Source organism: Scyliorhinus canicula, chromosome 17 (assembly GCF_902713615.1).
Source record: "Scyliorhinus canicula chromosome 17, sScyCan1.1, whole genome shotgun sequence".
In the NCBI taxonomy this organism is placed as follows: Eukaryota; Metazoa; Chordata; class Chondrichthyes; order Carcharhiniformes; family Scyliorhinidae; genus Scyliorhinus; species Scyliorhinus canicula.
The window spans coordinates 91,630,172-91,649,148 of NC_052162.1; the positions used below are offsets into that span (position 1 = coordinate 91,630,172).

At 54.3% G+C, this 18,977-nt stretch overlaps 1 protein-coding gene across 1 annotated transcript in view; it reads right to left on the minus strand.

Moving 5' to 3' along the window:
- Window positions 1–18,977, minus strand: part of LOC119951666 (sodium- and chloride-dependent neutral and basic amino acid transporter B(0+)-like) — a 101,012-nt gene that overhangs the window by 79,755 nt on the left and 2,280 nt on the right. The window lies entirely within an intron of this gene.

The following is an 18,977-nucleotide window of genomic DNA, read 5'->3' on the forward strand; positions in this document are numbered from 1 at the left end:
TACAGTTAGCACACAGGAATACTTGCTGTATAGCGGTGTCTTGAAACTCCATTTGGAAAAAGAGAGATCCCTTGAATCTGCTGTAAAGAAAGAGACTTAACCCTGTCAGAATAACACAGTGGGCGGGATTCTCCGACCCCCCCCGCCGGGTCGGAGAATCACCGGGGGGGGCGGCGTCAATCCCACCCCTGCCATGTCCCTAATTCTCCGACCAGTAAAAAGTCGGCGAGGCATCAATCCCGCCGCCCGCCTCGGAGAATGGCGGGGGCCAGTGGGAGGCTATGGGTCCCGGTGCTGCCCATATTCTCCCGGCTTGATGGGCCGAAGTCCCACCGATGTGAGCACGAGTCCTGTCGGCGTCAATCAAGACAGCTATTTAACAGTGTCAACCAGTGCTGATGGTTGACGCCGTTCAGCACGGAGGTAGGTCACCGGAGTGGGGGGCTGGCTGCAGGAGAAGACGCGGCGTGGCCGCAGTCTGTGGGTGGGGGGAGTGGGGGCAGGGGGGGTGAAGGGGTTGGGGGGTGGGTGGTGAGAGTGAGAGCGAGTGCCGTGGGGTTGAGGGGGTGGCGAGAGCGAGTGCCGGGGGGGGTGGCGAGAGCGAGTGCCATGAGGAGAGAGTGCCGGGCCGGGGGGGGGGGGGGGGGGGGGGGGGGGTGAGTGCGAGTGCTGGGGAGGGGGGATAGAGTGCCGTGGGGGTGGGGGGGGGGGAAGAGTTCCTGTGTTCCTGTGCTGGGGAGGGGGGGTGAGAGTGCCGTGGGGGGGATGGGGGGAGAGTGCGATTGCTGGGGTGGGGGGGGGGGGGAGAGTGCCGGGGAGAGGGGGGAGAGCGCGAGTGCCGGGGGGGGGGGGGTATGGGCAATGATGACATGTTGTCGTATCCCCCCCCCCTCCCCGCAGGCCGTTATGTTTTCTGGTTAGCCAGCGGCAGCCGCTATTCTACATGTTGCCCTGGAGGAGGAGGAGGAACGTGGCAGAAAGGCAGCGCAGGCTGCCGCAGAGGGGCACGCCGCAGAGGGGCAGGCGGCAGGCGCCCAGGCTGGAGGGCCTCCCACCCGACAGGACGAGGAGAAGGAGGGGGAGCAAGAAGAGGAGGAGCACGGGGAGAGGGTTCAGGATGTTGTGGCGCCACAGCGACGGAGACGCCCAAGGAGGCACCGTGTGTACCAGCCCCGTTCGTCGTACCAGGACCTCACGGACCGGGAATGCAGGAGGAGACTCCGGATGAGCCGTGAAACCGTGACAGACATCTGGCACACCTGGCACGCGTGGCACTGGGGGAGGTCACCCTCTCCCCGTGTCCGTCAAGGTTACTGTGGCCCTGAACTTTTATGCCACGGGGTCATTCCAGGCACCGAGTGGGGACATGTCCGGCATCTCGCAAACATCGGTGCACCGGTGCATCCGGGCAGTGACAGACGCCGGACCGCTACATCCGGTTCTCTTCCCTGATGCCCGAGCCGTGGGCTTCTCTGCCGTGGCCGATTTTCCCGTGGTCCAGGGGGCGACCGATGGGGTGCACGTCGCTGTGCGGCCACCTGCAGATAACAGGGCGATGTTCACCAATAGGAAGGGGACGTATTCCATGAACATACAGATGGTCTGCGACCTCCGCATGATGATCCTGCACGTTTGCGCCTGGTACCCGGGCAGTGCTCACGACTCATACGTGTTGTCGCGGTCTTACATCCTCGGCATGTTCGAGGGACGCCACCTCCGGCACAGGGGCTGGTTTCTGGGCGTCAGGGGTTACCCGTTGCGGTCGTGGCTGAAGACGTCTATACGGAGGCCACAGATTGACACGGAGAATCGCTACAACGTTGTCCATGCAGCGGCAAGGGGTGTGATCGAGAGGTGCTTGGGGCTGCTGAAGATGCGTTTCAGGTGCCTGGACATCTCTGGGGGGGTCCTCCAGTACCCGTCAGATAGAGTCGGCCACATAATTGTGGTATGCTGCGTCCTGCACAACATAGCCCAGCAGAGGGGCGATGTGCCACAGGCAGAGGAGGGGGGACTGGAGGAGCAGCAGGAAGAGGCGCAGACCTCCCCAGATGAGGGAGATGGGGGCAATGGTCAGGGCAGACAGGCTGGACATGGGCGGCTGGCTGATAGCTGCCTGATTCACTGACTAGGGGGCGTACGAATCGGTGAGTACGGCCACATACCGCACACCATGGCAACATCTGACCACCCTCACTCCCCTCAACCATCCAACACCAACACCCTCACCCATCCAGCACCAACACCCTAACCACCCCCCACCCCCCCAACCACCACCAACCACCCCACCCGCATGCACACAACCCCTCCATTGCACATCCACCTGCGGCACGACGGGCAGGGCTCACATGGACGCGTGTCTATTGAAGGCCATGGAGGATGATGACGACCCGCTCTGCGATGAGCTCCTGGCTGCACATTGTTGGACAATGTCTGACCCATGGCCACAGCACCACCATCCACCTGGACCATCCCTGCATGCGGCCGTGAGACTGCAGCCCACGGTCCCATCCTCTGCCCGGGGGGATGAAGAGGGCGACCCAGGGGGCACACACTCACCTGGGGCCAATGTCAGACACACACACACTGGCGCTCAATGTACATGACACCCCCACACGCTTCGGACAGAACACAAAGGCAGCTTCTGTAGGTGTCAAAGTGATTTTATTTACAAACTGTCCATACACGTGCCCTAGCCCCTAAAACTTGTTTGTGCCCTTCACCCGTGCCAACTTACTCAGTGCCTAATTGTTTGGCCTTAAGGGCCCTTTGACTTCGCCTGGGTGGTTCCCCAGACGGTACAGCTGAACAGGAGGTGGACTCCTGTGATTCCTGCCCTGTGACTCGGGAACCCATTGGCGGCCGTTTCCAGGGGCGGCCCAGCCTAGATGGGCCAGGCTGCGGCTCGGGCGACTGGGATGGCGGGCTGTCCTGCCCGCAGCCCACCAGATGCACCTGGGACGGAAGGGGAGGGGAGGCCGTGCTGAAACGGCAAAGGTCTGCAGGTTTGCAGCCATGGAGCTCAGGGAGTTGGCCATCCCTGTCTGTATCTAGGCGACGCGGGCTAGCACCTGGGCAATGGCACCGATGCCCTCAGCGATGGCCTGCTGGGACTGCACCATGGCCTGCTGAGACTGCGCCATGGCCTGCTGAGACTGCGCCATGGCGTTGAGCACCTCTGCCATCTGCCGCTGGCTCTGGATCATGGCTTCCGGTGAGAGGGAAGCCAAGTCCTGGGCCACGATCGCTGCCCTCACGGAACGCCCCAGGCTCGCATCCTGCTCCCCACGTCTGACACCGTCGCACCCATTGCCTCCGCCGCGGACGCCACCACTGTGGATTCGGCCTGGGTGGCACGCATGACCGGCACCACTCCCAGCTCCTGGATGCAGGTGGACTCCTCCAGCTGCGTCTGCAGCCGCCGCAAGCCAGCCATCAGCCTCTTCCTTCGTCCCAGGTTTGGTGGCTGCATCGGGTCTATGGGTGGGTGTGGTAACTCTAGGAACCCGGGACCCGTCTGGGCGGCAGATGTTCGCTTGCGCCAGGATGCCCTCTGACCTCCCACTGCTCCTACCTCCACCTGCTGTACCGGTACGGCTGTGTTGTGCGCACCAGTGAGTGTACCAGACGCCTCATCACTAAAGTGCCTAACCGAGGCGAGTGTCTCTGCGATGGTGGAGGGTGTTGGAGACAGCAGCGGCGTTGTGTTGTGCGCATCGTCAGACTCCGAGTTCATGGTCCCCTGGGGTGGCGACTCATCTCCACCCGTCTGCTGTGTGTCACTGTCCTGTCATCCAGTCTCATGTGTGGCAGTGTCCTGGGTAGGAGTGTCCTGGGTAGGGCTATCCTGGGTAGAGCTGTCCTGGGTAGGGGGGACCTGGGTAAAGATTTCCTGGGTAACGGTATCCTGGGTCGGAGTGTCCTGGATAGGGCTATCCTGGGTAGGGCTGTCCTGGGTAGGGCTGTCCTGTGTATTGGTGTCCTGGGTATTGGTGTCCTGGGTATTGGTGTCCTGGGTAGGGCTGTCCTGGGTAGGGCTGTCCTGGGTAGGGCTGTCCTGGGTAGGGCTGTCCTGGGTAGGGCTGTTCTGGGTAGGGCTGTCCTGGGGAGGGCTGTCCTGGGTAGGGCTGTCCTGGGTAGGGCTGTCCTGGGTAGGGCTGTACTGGGTAGGGCTGTCCTGGGTAGGGCTGTCCTGGGTAGGGCTGTCCTGGGTAGGGCTGTACTGGGTAGGGCTGTCCTGGGTAGGACTGTCCTGGGTAGGGCTGTCCTGGGTAGGGCTGTCCTGGGTAGGGCTGTCCTGGGTAGGGCTGTCCTGGGTAGGGCTGTCCTGGGTAGGGCTGTACTGGGTAGGGCTGTCCTGGGTAGGCTGTCCTGGGTAGGGCTGTCCTGGGTAGGGCTGTCCTGGGTTGGGCTGTCCTGGGTAGGGCTGTCCTGGGTAGGGCTGTCCTGGGTAGGGCTGTCCTGGGTAGGGCTGTCCTGGGTAGGGCTGTACTGGGTAGAGCTGTCCTGGGTAGGGCTGTCCTGGGTAGGGCTGTCCTGGGTAGAGCTGTCCTGGGTAGGGCTGTCCTGGGTAGGGCTGTCCTGGGTAGGGCTGTCCTGGGTAGGGCTGCCCTGGGTAGGGCTGTAATGGGTTGGGCTGTCCTGGGTAGGGCTGTCCTGGGTAGGGCTGTCCTGGGTAGGGCTGTCCTGGCTAGGGCTGTACTGGGTAGGGCTGTCCTGGGTAGGGCTGTCCTGGGTAGGGCTGTCCTGGGTTGGGCTGTCCTGGGTTGGGCTGTCCTGGGTAGGGCTGTCCTGGGTAGGGCTGTCCTGGGTAGGGCTGTCCTGGGTAGGGCTGTCCTGGGTAGGGCTGCCCTGGGTAGGGCTGTAATGGGTTGGGCTGTCCTGGGTAGGGCTGTACTGGGTAGGGCTGTCCTGGGTAGGGCTGTACTGGGTAGGGCTGTTCTGGGTAGGGCTGTCCTGGGTAGGGCTGTCCTGGGTAGGGCTGTACTGGGTAGGGCTGTACTGGGTAGGGCTGTTCTGGGTAGGGCTGTTCTGGGTAGGGCTGTCCTGGGTAGGGGTGTCCTGGGTAGGGGTGTCCTGGGTAGGGGTGTCCTGGGTAGGGGTTGTCCTGGGTAGGGGTGTCCTGGGTAGGGGTGTCCTGGGTAGGGGTGTCCTGGGTAGGGGTGTCCTGGGTAGGGGTGTCCTGGGTAGGGGTGTCCTGGGTAGGGGCGTCCTGGGTAGGGCTATCCTGGGTAGGGCTGTACTGGGTAGGGGTGTCCTGGGTAGGGCTGTCCTGGGTAGGGCTGTCCTGGGTAGGGCTGTCCTGGGTAGGGCTGTCCTGGGTAGGGCTATCCTGGGTAGGGCTATCCTGGGTAGGGCTGTCCTGGGTAGGGCTGTCCTGGGTAGGGCTGTCCTGGGTAGGGGTGTCCTAGGTAGGGCTGTCCTTGGTAGGGCTGTAATGGGTAGGGGTGTCCTGGGTAGGGGTGTCCTGGGTTGGGGTGTCCTGGGTAGGGGTGTCCTGGGTAGGGCTGTCCTGGGTAGGTGTGTCCTCACTCGGCTGCGATGGTGGCCTGTGGCTGCTCCCCTCGTCGCTGGGTGTCACACGTCTGCGTCGCCGCACCTGCACAAGACGTGGGCATCGTCTCTATGGTGCTCCATGTCTCTTCCTCTCCCGTGGCCGCCCTGGGGGGCCTGCGGGCATCGCACGCCAGAGGGGCCGGGTCACTCCCTCTCCCATGGCTGCCCTGGGGCATCCTGCGGGCATCGCACGCCAGAGGGGCCGGGTCACTCCCTCCCATGGCTGCCCTTTGGCATCCTGCGGGCATCGCACGCCAGAGGGGCCGGGTCTCTCCCTCTCTCGTGGCCGCCCTGGGGCATCCTGCGGGTGGTCGGCATCCGCGGGGACAGGTGCCTCGACGTTTGGTCCTGCAATACACAATACAGTGTGCATGGTTAGACACGCGGGCAGTGATGGGGGATAGAGGGGAGAGGGGATATGGGGGATATGGGGGATATGGTTAGAGGGGATATGGGGGATAGGGGGGAGGCGGGATATGGGGAGAGGGGATATGGGGAGGGGGGATATGGGGAGAGGGGATATGGGGGAGGGGGATATGGGGAGAGGGGATATGGGGGAGGGGGATATGGGGAGAGGGGATATGGGGAAGGGGATATGGGGAGAGAGGATATGGGGGAGGGGGATATGGGGAGTGGATATGGGGAGAGGGGATATGGGGAGGGGGGATATGGGGAGAGGGGATATGGGGAAGGGGGTATATGGGGAGAGGGGATATGGGGAAGGGGGTATATGGGGAGAGGGGATATGGGGGATGTAGGGGAGGGGGATATGGGGATATGGGGAGGGGATATGGGGGATATGGGGGAGGGGGGTATGGGGAGGGGGAAATGGGGGGAGTGGGGATATGGGGAGGGGAATATGGGGAAGGGGGTATATGGGGAGAGGGGATTATGGGGAATGTGGGGGAGGGGGATATGGGGAGAGGGGATATGGGGAGAGGGGATATGGGGAGAGGGGATATGGGGAGGGGGGATATGGGGAGGGGGATATGGGGAAGGGGGTATATGGGGAGAGGGGATATGGGGGATGTGGGGGAGGGGGATATGGGGAGAAGGTATATGGGAGATATGGGGAGGGGGATATGGGGAGAGGGGATATGGGGAAGGGGTATATGGGGAGAGGGGATGTGGGGGAGGGGGATATGGGGAGAGGGGATGTGGGGAGGGGGATATGGGGAGAGGGGATATGGGGAAGGGGGTATATGGGGAGAGGGGATGTGGGGAGGGGGATATGGGGAGAGGGGATATGGGGAAGGGGGTATATAGGGAGAGGGGATGTGGGGGAGGGGGATATGGGGAGAGGGGATATGGGGAGGGGGATATGAGGAGAGAGGATATGGGGAAGGGGGTATATGGGGAGAGGGGATGTGGGGAGGGGGATATGGGGAGAGGGGATGTGGGGAGAGGGATATGGGGAGAGGGGATGTGGGGAGGGGGATATGGGGAGAGGGTATGTGGGGAGGGGGATATGGGGAGAGGGGATATGGGGAGAGGGGGTATGGGGGAGGGGAAAATGGGGGAGTGGGGATATGGGGGAGGGGAATATGGGGGAGGGGGAAAGGCCGTGGGTGGCTCACTTGCTGGCGGGCCCCCGGCCTCTGCATCAGCAACCTCCTGGTCCTCAGGTCCACCTGCTAGTTCCAGGGCCCTTTCCTCATGGACGGAGAGTGGTCTCTCATCAGCTGTGCCCCCTCCAGTCCTCTGACATTCCCTGTTGTTGTGTGCACGCTTCTCCTGTGGGGGCGGGCGGGTGGGTGGCAGGGGTAAAGGGCAACAGTGTTAGACAGCTATATAACTGCAAGACAGCGGTTGCGCGTATATTGGCAGAGGTCGCAACACATTAGGGTTATGGTTAGGGTTAGAAAAAGGGTTAGTGTTAGCGTCAGGGTCAAGGGTAGGGTCAGGGTCAGGATCAGGGTCAGTGTTAGGGTTAGGGTTAGAGTTAGAGTTAGGGTCAGGGTCAGGGTCAAGGGTAGGTTCAGGGTTAGCGTCAGGATCAGGATCAGTGTCAGCGTCAGGGTCAAGGGGAGGGTCAGGGTCGGGTGTGGGTCAAGGGCAGGATCAGGGTCAGGGTTAGGGTCAGCATCAGGGTCAAGGGTAGGGTCAGGGTCAAGGGTGGGGTCAGGGTCAAGGGTCAGGATCAAGGGTAGGTTCAGGGTCAGCGTCCGGGGTACAGGACCTCTCTCCTCTCAAGGCGCTCCTGGAACCTCGGGGCTGCGCGGCGGACGGCCATGTTTGCAGATCTTCCGGAGGGGGGGAGGCCGTCCTTTGTGCTGTGACGCTGAGCGGCATTGATTATGCCGCCCGGTGTCAAGTGACGCGCTGCGTCCACAGCGGGAGACGCCGTCGCGAATGGCGTCACGCCGCTGCTGGCCCATTCGGGCCCAGAGACTACGCGATGATTGGCAGCGCCCGACGCTGGAGTGATCCGCGCTTTTTTGGCGCTGGGTCCCGGCCATCACGCTGATTATCGGAGAATCCCACCCAGGGTCTCTCGCTGATGCCTTTATAGCTCTACTTGTAGCTCCCAACTTAAAACTCTGAAATGCTTGGAAAGAAACTGCACATTGGGCAGCAGGGTAGCATGGTGGTTAGCATAAATGCTTCACAGCTCCAGGGTCCCAGGTTCGATTCCCGGCTGGGTCACTGTCTGTGTGGAGTCTGCACGTCCTCCCCCTGTGTGCGTGGGTTTCCTCCGGGTGCTCCGGTTTCCTCCCACAGCCCAAAGATGTGCGGGTTAGGTGGATTGGCCATGCTAAATTGCCCGTAGTGTCCTAATAAAAGTAAGGTTAAGGGGGGGGTTGTTGGGTTACGGGTATAGGGTGGATACGTGGGTTTGAGTAGGGTGATCATGGCTCGGCACAACATTGAGGGCCGAAGGGCCTGTTCTGTGCTGTACTGTTCTATGTTCTATCTGTCTACCAACAGATCTTTAACTGAACTTTATTGAGAACAATACCTCCGTCATTCCAGTGAGAACAACCGAGTTTATTCAACCGCTTGGAGAGTGTTGGAACCTGCTTTCTCGCCTGTTAAACCACCTCCCTTCTGCTCAGAGGCTGTTCTCCATCCACCATCAACATCTGCACGATCCAGAATATACCACGCCTTTCACAGATGCAGAATGGCTTTCAGTCATACTAGCTTTGCACAAACCCTGTTCATAGGTGCAGCCACTGAGCAACTTGCTGAACGCTGGGCTGCCTGCTGTAAATATTTCAATTAGCAGGAGGCATGAGTTTGCATGCTCTCTGCATTACTGCAGTCAGGTGCGCGTTAACCTCAGATCGGGAATCAGGGGCGGCATTCTCCCCTACCCGGCGTGACGGAGGGTCCCGGAGTAGGGGAGTGGCGCCACCTTTGGGGGCCAGCCCCGCGCCGGAGCGGTTGCCACCTGAAGACCGGCGCAAAATAACGGCGCCCCCGGCAGCGGGGCTGGCCGAAAGGCTTTCGCCGGTCCGCGCATGCGCCGGCAGTGACGTCAGCGGCATTGGCCGCTGACGTCACTGCCGGCGCATACGCGATGTGGGGTTCTCTTCCGCCTCCGCCATGGTGGAGGCCGTGGCGGACGCGGAAGAAAACTAGTGCAGCCAGAGCACTGGCCCGGAGTCTGAGCCGGGGGCCACGATCGCGGGCCAGGCCACCGTGGGGGCACCCCCCGGGGTTCGATCGCCCCCGCCCCCCCCCAGGACCCCGGGGGCCTGCTCGCGCCGCTGAGCCCGCCGTTCCAGAGGTGGTTTAAACCTCGGCGGCGGGAGAGGCCTCCCATCCGGGCCGGAGAATTGCCGCAGGGGCCTCTCCGATCGGAGTGGCGAGATTCCTGCCCCCGCCACTTCCCGGGTGGCGGAGAATCTCTGCCACGGCGGGGGCGGTATTTTAGGCACCCCCAGGCGATTCTCCGACCCTGCTGGGGGTTGGAGAATTCCGCCCCAGGTGCCCAATTAGCAGCCATTCTCCCTATTCTCCCCTTTCGGGAAAGTTCCTGATAAAAGGATTATAATAAAAGTAAAATGCACAGAATCCAGTGACCCTGTGATATTGGTTAGCAATTGGTTCTGAGACAGGAGACAGAGCAGGGAATAAAGGGAGTATAATCTGATTGGTGGGTTGTAACAAGTGGCGTTTGACAAAGATCTGTACAGAGTACTGACACTTCAGCTTTTCACCAAGTATACCAAAGACTGATGAAAGAATGAGGAATGATGCAGCCAGCTTCACAGCTGACAATAATTCAAGAGCAACAGGAGGCTGTGTAGATGGGAGCAGGATGTTAGAAAGAAGTGTAGCTAGGTGCAGCAAGGGGAAAATGGGTGACCAATAGAGTTCAGTGAAAGAGGGGTGAAGTCAGCCATTTTGGAGCCAAGATACATTTGTGGGATTTTCATCATAGCAAGAGACTAGGAATTGTGGGATCTAATTAGAATGTTGGTCCTTAGCTTAAGGGGGCCGCAATATGATGGGAGGAAGTTATGTTTCTGTTGTGCAGGGTCTTGGTGAGTCCCCATCTGGGCACATCCAAGTTGGGCACTGATCCTTGGAAATATATATTAGCCTCAGAGGTGTTGTAACACATGTTGCCGAGAGTAAGGGTTAAATTATGAGGACTGATTGTGTAACATTAACTTGATTTCCTGTGAAATTAGCAGCTTGAACAGAGGTATTTAAAACGATAAAGCAATTCAATAATGTCAATGCCGTGAACCCTTTTCCTCTCATACAGAAATAAAATACTTCAGACCTTGGACATCTCAGGTCAAAAGAGAAAACGCTGGAAATATCCAGCAGGTCAGTCAGCAAATGCGGAGAGAGAAAGGGCAAAAGTTAATGGGAAAAATCAAATAGCCGCATCATGCCTGACTCAGGATGCACAATGGAGGGAACCCAAATCTGCATATTAAAGTGGGCAGTAAGATGCGCTTTGACTCGTCGGATGTACTCAAGGCGTGGGATCTAACCCTTGTGCCCTGGAGAATCTGAGCGAGTGCCGGTTAGTGTTGGTCCCCACCAACGTGGACCAGGCACACTGGCACTTTGGGCGATCTCCTCAGTGTTTGAGGGCCCTGGGAAGTTGGGCTCTGGGCAGTGTGGTACCCAAGGACCCCTGGACACCCTGACACTGCCAGCCTGGCAGGGGCAATGCCAGGGTAACATTTTACCTGTGCTGGGGATTGGGTCTGGGAGTGCCCTGCCCTTGTGAGGTGCAAGAGGCACAATACCCCCTTAAATGTGTGTTGGGGGTTTCCGGAGGTCCTAGTTGGGGGGGGGGGGGGGCGTTGCGTGCCACAGGATCTCTTCCTGCACTGGCGAGCGGAGTTCGTTCATGTAGAAATTGGGACTGAATGCTTCCCCGCTGAGGCGTTAGATCTTGCCCAATATTTCAGGTTGATCACCTTTCTTCAGAAGAAGAGACAATCGAAAATAAAATCAAGATTGCAAGGAAAAAGAAGCAAAATGAAATTCCAATTGAAATTGTTCACTAAGTGTAAATACCCGATGACTGTAAAGTGACGAATCGAAAGGTGAGATGACATTCTTCGAGTTTATCTTGAATTTCACAGAACAGTGCAGGAGACCAGCAACAGAGAACCAAGTGAGAGAATGGGAGGGGTTTAGAATCTTGAAGGGTTCTTATGAGTTGACTGGATGGAAGTGTTCCACAAAGTGGTCATCCAATCTGTGTTTGATTGCCCTCGTGCAGAGCGGCCGGCTTTGAGAGCAGAGAGCACAGCATATTAAATTGAAGGATAGATAGATAGATAGAGAAATACAGCACAGAACAGGCCCTTCGGCCCACGATGTTGTGCCGAACTTTTGTCCAAGGTTAATCATAGAATTTTGGACACTAAGGGCAATTTATCATTGCCAATCCACCCAACCTGCACATCTTTGGACTGTGGGAGGAAACCGGAGTACCCGGAGGAAACCCACGCACACTCCACACAGACAGTGACCCAAGTCGAAATCGATCTTGGGACCCTGGAGCTGTGAAGCAATTGTGCTATCCACAATGCTACCGTGCTGCCCTTAAGAAGAAATTAATCTACACTCCATTATTCTACCCTAATCCCTGTACCTATGCAATAGCCGCTTGAAGGTCCCTAACGTTTCCGACTCAAATACTTCCACAGGCAGTGCATTCCATGCCCCCACTACTCTCTGGGTAAAGAACCTACCTCTGACACCCCGCTATATCTTCCACCATTTACCTTAAATTTATGTCCCCTTGTAATGGTTTGTTCCACCCGGGGAAAAGGTATGACTGTCTACTCTATCTATTCCCCTGATCATATTATAAACCTCTATCAAGTCGCCCCTCATCCTTCTCCGTTCTAATGAGAAAAGGCGTAGCACCCTCAACCTTTCCTGGTATGACCTACTCTCCATTCCAGGCAACATCCTGGTAAATCTCCTTTGCACCTTTTCCAAAGCTTCCACATCCTTCCTAAAATGAGGTGACCAGAACTGCACACAGTACTCCAAATGTGGCCTGACCAAGGGTTTGTACAGCTGCATCATCACCTCACGGCTCTTAAATTCAATCCCTCTGTTAATGAACGCTAGCACACCATAGGCTTTCTCCACAGCTCTATCCACTTGAGTGGCAACTTTCAAAGATCTATGAACATAGACCCCAAGATCTTTTTGCTCCTCTACATTGCCAAGAACCCTACCGTTAACCCTGTATTCCGCATTCATATTTGTCCATCTGCCACTTCTCAGCCTAGCATTGTATCCTATCTATGTCTCTTTGAAGCCGACAACAGCCCTCCTCACTATCCACAACTCCACCACTGGTAACTGGGCTCCAGGCTGAATATTTGCCATCCACCACCACTCTCTGTCTTCTATCGGTTATCCAGTTTGTTATCCAACTGGCCAAATTTCCCACTATCCCATGCCTCCTTACTTTCTGCATACGCCTACCATGGGGAACCTTATCAAATGCCTTACTAAAATCCATGTACACTACATCCATTGCTTTACCTTCATCCACATGCTTGGTCACCTCCTCAAAGAAGTCAATAAGACTTGTAATGCACGACCTACCCCTCACAAATCCATGCTGACTATCCCTAATCAAGCAGTTTCTTTCCAGATGCTCAGAAATCCTATCCCTCAGTACCCTTTCCATTACTTTGCCTACCACCGAAGTAAGACTAACTGGCCTGTAATTCCCAGGGTTATCCCTATTCCCTTTTTTGAACAGGGGCACGACATTCGCCACTCTCTAATCCTCTGGTACCACCCCTGTTGACAGCAAGGACGAAAAGATCATTGCCAATGGCTCTGCAATTTCATTTCTTGCTTCCCATAGAATCCTTGGATATATCCCATCAGGCCCGGGGAACTTGTCTATCCTCAAGTTTTTCAAAACGCCCAACACATCTCCCTTCCTAACAAGTATCTCCTCGAGCTTACCAGTTTGTTTCACACTGTCCTCGCCAACAATATGGCCCCTCTCGTTTGTAAATACTGAAGAAAAATACTTGTTTAAGACCTCTCCTATATCTTCAGACTCAATACACAATCTCCCGCTGCTGTCCTTGATCGGACCTACCCTCGCTCTAGTCATTCTCATATTTCTCACATAAGTGTAAAAGGCCTTGGGGTTTTCCTTGATCCTACCCACCAAAGATTTTTCATGCCCTCTCTTAGCTCTCCTAATCCCTTTCTTCAGTTCCCTCCTGGCTATCTTGTATCCCTCCGGTGCCCTGTCTGAACCTTGTTTCCTCAGCCTTACATAAGTCTCCTTCTTCCTCTTGACAAGACATTCAACTTCTCTTGTCAACCATGGTTCCCTCACTCGACCATTTCTTCCCTGCCTGACAGGGACATACATATCAAAAACACGCAGTACCTGTTCCTTGAACAAATTCCACATTGCACTTGTGTCCTTCCCTGACAGCCTATGTTCCCAACTTATGCACTTCAATTCTTGTCTGACAGTATTGTATTTACCCTTCCCCAATTGTAAACCTTGCCCTGTTGCAAGCACCTATCCCTCTCCATTACTAAAGTGAAAGTCACAGAATTGTGGTCACTACCTCCAAAATGCTCCCCCCCTAACAAATCTATCACCTGCCCTGGTTCATTACCAAGTACCAAATCCAATATGGCCTCCCCTCTTGTCGGACAATCTACATACTGTGTTAGAAAAGCTTCCTGGACACACTGCACAAACACTACCCCATCCAAACTATTTGATCTAAAGAGTTTCCACTTAATGTTTGGGAAGTTGAAGTCACCCATGACTACTACCCTGTGACTTCTGCACCTTTCCAAAATCTGTTTCCCAATCTGTTCCTCCACATCTCTGCTGCCATTGGGGGGCCTATAGAAAACTCCCAACAAGGTGACTGCTCCTTTCCTATTTCTAACTTCAACCCATATTACCTCAGTAGGCAGATCCCCCTCGAACTGCCTTTCTGCAGCTGTTATACTATCTCTAATTAACAATGCCACCCCCCCACCTCTTTTACCATCCTCCCTAATCTTGTTGAAACATCTGGCACCTGGGAGGCAACATACCTTCCGGGCGTCTCGCTTGCGACCACAGAATCTCCTGTCTATTCCCCAACCATTGAATCTCCTATTACTATTGCTTTTCTATGCTCCCCCCTTCCCTTCTGAGCCCCAGAGTCAGAGTCAGTGCCAGAGACCTGGCCGCTAGGGCCTTCCCCCGGTAGGTCATCCCCACAACAGCATCCAAAACGGTATACTTGTTTTGAAGGGGAACGGCCACGAGGGATCCCTGCACTGTCTGCCTGTTAGTTTTCTTTTCCCTGACTGTAATCCAGCTACTCTTGTCCAGTACCTTGGGTGTGGCTACCTCCCTGCAACTCTTCTCGATAACCCCCTCTGCCTCCCGGATAATCCGAAGTTCATCCAGCTCCAGCTCCAGTTCCCTAACACGGTCTCTGAGGAGCTGGAGTTGGGTGCACTTCCCGCAGGTATAGTCAGCGGGGACACCAGTGGTATCCCTCACCACCCACATCCTACAGGAGGAGTATGCAACTGTCCTAGCCTCTATCCCCTCTTACTTTACAGAATTAGCTGCCCCGTAGACCAACTGGACCTCCGCCCTCTGACTCTGCTTCCAGTCAGCTGTACTCTAAACTCCTGGCTCCCTTCACGCTCTTTGATAAATATAGGAAATGAAATGTAAGGAGCATCTTACTCCCTCCTCACCTAACTCCCTCAGTCACCAAACTCTCACTGTAGCACTCAAATGCAACAAGTTCAGCACTCAGTGCAGTCAAAGTCTGCACTATAACTAGCTCAGATTTATACTGTGACTCTGGCCTTTGAAAAATGGCCTCACCAATTAACTAATTAACAAGTTCCAGCTGCAAGTACCTACAAATAGAGCCTTGTTTAAAGCTAATTCAAAATTCACCTTCTTGTAGACCAAACAGCAACTTTTAAGTTAATTAACTGAATAAAAGAAATACTAGACTTTAAATAAAAATGAACCCTTATACTCCCTCAGTCACCAAACTCTCACTGTAGCACTCAAATGCAACAAGTTCAGCACTCCAGTGCAAACCTAAGTCTATACAAATTGCTATTTTACCTGAGAGAAGAACGTGTGTCTTTGGATGTTGAGGAGATGGATGGGCAAGTGTTTTTCATGAAAATTATCCCTGGAGAAAGGAGAGTGTGTTGAGGCTGAAAGAGGAGTGGACCAGGATGTCGCCGAGGGAACGGCCCTTTCAGAATGCTGAAAGGGGAGGGGACGGAAAGGTGTGTTTGTTGATGATGTCACGCTGGAGGTGGTGGAAATGGCGATGGATGATCGTTGAATATGGCAGTTGGGGTGGCAGGCTAAGGGTATGGACACCCGCTGGCTACAGTCAGGAGGGAAATGGGTGAAAGCAAAAACACACAAAATGGAATGCACATAGTTAAGGGTTCTGTCAACTGTTATAAGTGGATTTTTTTTTAAAGTTCTGGTGGTGAAAGTTTGCATCTTGAATACAGGTGCAATAGAGGCAGGTGAATGAGGAGATTGGACCAGACCCCGACAAAAAACAAGGACTGGAGTTTTCCAGCTGTTTGCTTTCGGCGGTGTCTCTGGTCTTGCCGGCAGTACACCCCTATCCATGGGCTTCCTGGTGCCGTGGGGTGGCTTCAATGGGAATTCGCATTGAGAGTGGTGCGAGCAGAGAATCCCGCCGCCAGCAAACGTACCACCGCCTCCCGCCGCTGAGAAATATGTAACTTGGAGGCCGGAGAATAATATAATAATCACTTATTGTCACAAGTAGGCTTCAATGGGAAATCGCATTGAGAGTGGTGCGAGCACAGAATCCCGCCGCCAGCAAATGTACCACCGCCTCCCGCCGCTGAGAAATATGTAACTTGGAGGCCGGAGAATAATATAATAATCACTTATTGTCACAAGTAGGCTTCAATGAAGTTACTGTGAAAAACCACTAGTCGCCACATTCCGGTCCTGTTCGAGGCGGCCGGTGGGGGAATTGAACCCGCACTGCTGGCCTTGTTCTGTATTACAAGCCAGCTGTTTAGCCCACTGTGCTAAACAAGCCCCAATCCCGCCCAAGGTGTGAGGAAATGTAGTCAAACCAGCTGTGGGCGTCAGCAGACTTACAGCAAAAATTGGTTTCCAGCTTATCCCCAGAAATGGAGATGGAGAAGTCGAAGAAGGAATGGGAAGAGTCAGAGGTCGACCACATGAAGGTAAGAGAAGAGCAGAAACTGGGAACATTGCTGAATTTCCAGTTCGGGCGAGAGCAGAGATCAACCCAAAACTGTCATCACAAAACCAAACAAAAGAGGTGAGTGTTACACTACGTTGTGTAATATCTTGTTACTCATTTGCTTTCTGCCAAGATGGTCAGATACTTCATGTTCATTAACACAAGAAGTCTTCAAATAAAGCAAATACTGTTTATTTAGTAATGATAAGAATTTATCAATGAGTTTGTTCTCTCTTCAACAACTAAACTTTAGATTAACTTAACAAGACTAAATATATATTAATGGTGATTACCTGCACCTGCACTGAGCTATCTCTCCCTACCTCTGGTCACTAGTCACTTCCAAGTCAAAGAGGCAGAAATTCTCCCTGTTTATCTTTTAGACCCATCTCTAGTACTGCCACTTAGTGGTTATCTAGCTGTTATTTCTCTATGTCAACCCTTTAAATATACACAGACATGCAGATCACAACAGTGAGGGAGGGGGCCTGAGTAGGACTGGAGCATGGAATGTTCCACATATCCCACAAAAAGGTTTGCATTTATCCTGCTCAGAACTCTGCTATTCCTGCCTCCTCTAGATATTTGTTTCTTTACTTGCCCCATTGCCACTTACTTTGACCTTCCACCAAAAACTCCACCGTCAATTAATTTCTTCTTTTCTCCACCTTATCAAAGACTTTCCATTTTTTCTCTTTACTCTTCCCCCCCCCCCCCACTTTTGTTTGCATTTCTACTTGTTTGCAGTTCTGAGGGAAGGTTATTGCCTGAACCTTTTAGGGTTGCAGTTTTCCAGTGCCTTCCATCTTCCACCTACGGGATGCTCTGTTCATGGGTTTTAGGGGCAGTGGGTAAAATCAATTTCACTTGAAAGCCTTGCAGATGAAAGATCTGATGGGGTTTCCATCCAGCTGATGTGATTTCATCTTTCTAGGAATTTACAGGTGCTGTTTCCTCTGCCTGTGCCAGCAGATGTGGGGCACAGGTGAGTTTTAAAGCACTGATTTTTAATCACTGTCTCTGGCTCAATTGCTCACTAGCTCCCAGGTACCCAGTTAGGAGTGTCACTTAAGGGGGACTTCGAGCAGGGGTCTCTCTCTTCTGGGGGTGTTTCTGGTGAGGTTCTCTGTGATGGGGATTTCAGGAGGGTGTCCCTGTATTGAGGAGCTTCTGGTGAGGTCTCTGTAATGGGGAGGGGTTCTGGTGAGGTTCTCTCTTGTAGGGGAATTTCTAGTGGGGGTCTCTGTAATGGGGGGGTTCTGGTGGGATCACTCTTATGGGGGCTTCCTTCCAGGGATCGGAGTGGGTGTGTGGTGGGGTGGAGTGGGGTGGACAGGTCATCAATTGCGGTGTGATGAGATTGGCCCTCTGATGGACTTTGGGGGCAACTCCCTAAAAGAGTTACTTCCTCGGTCCACCGTGAAGTCCACTGTCCCAGGAACACGCTGGTGAATACCTGCAGCAATTCTCACCCACATGAATCCCGGCTCAGAGGAACGGAGAATCACACAGACTTGGAGAATTTGATGCCTAGCCTGTCAATTTGACCCATGTGCATCCTCCCGTTGACGTGCCACGTGAACCTCGATGCTGCCGCCAACAGGGGACCGGAACATCAGAATGGAATCGGCCATTCTTTTGCCCGACGCTGGAGTTAAACCGAGTGCTACCTTAGCAGCAGAATAACACCTTGAATAGTCTCATATCTCTGTCCTTATCAATTGCTGATCGTCTGTCCCGTGTCAGCTGTTTCATGGGGTATGCGCTCGGGAAAATTATGAAATACTTAAATTGTAAAATTCATATTATCATTTTCAATTCTGGAATTATCTCAGTTACATGAGTTTGCTGTCAGCTCACTGATTTTCCCCAAGATCAAACGCATTTTTGGTTTTTCCGACCGGTGCTGTCCACATTATAGTCTCCTGGGCTTCTTAAGTCGAGAACCAACTCTGTGAAACATTGAACGTCATTAACCATTGACCAGGAGGGGTCATTCCAGTTGAGTCCAGTCTTGCCCTCACCCAAAGTTCATGTGCTACATGTTTATATTTTTACAGAAATTGGCAATCAATGATAGGATTCTTGGCTGATGTTTTCCTCCTTAATCTCAGGGATACAGTCAGCTCTATCGCTCTCACTATTGCTGAGGTGACGCACAAGTTTGAGCTACCCACGTCATTTAATTTTTACTTATTTCTAAACGGCAAACAAGCTCACATTCTTTCTAAGAACTTAGTCTTCATTTGTGTTTATTTTCCATTATGCTTCACATTCCAGAGGCACACTATCCATAGAATCCCTACAGTGCAGAAGGCCATTTGGCCCATCAATGGATCACCGACCCTTGGAAAGAGCACCCTACCTGATCCATCCCCTGCTCTATGCCCGTAACCCCAACTAACCTGCACATCTTTGGATACTGAAGAGTAATTTAGCATGCCTAATCCACCTAACCTGCACATCTTTAGACTGCGAGGAAAGCAAAGTGCTGGGAGGGAACCCACACAGATATAAGGAGAACATTCAAACTCCACACAGTCAGTCATCTGAGTTCGAAAATGAACCCGGCTCCCTGGCTCTCTGAGGCAGCAGTATGGCCCACTGTGCCACCATGCCACCCACTACTACACTGCAAGAGACTGAATTCATTCATCCACTTTGTATCAATGGGCAACATTTATCAAAATCCTTTAAGAA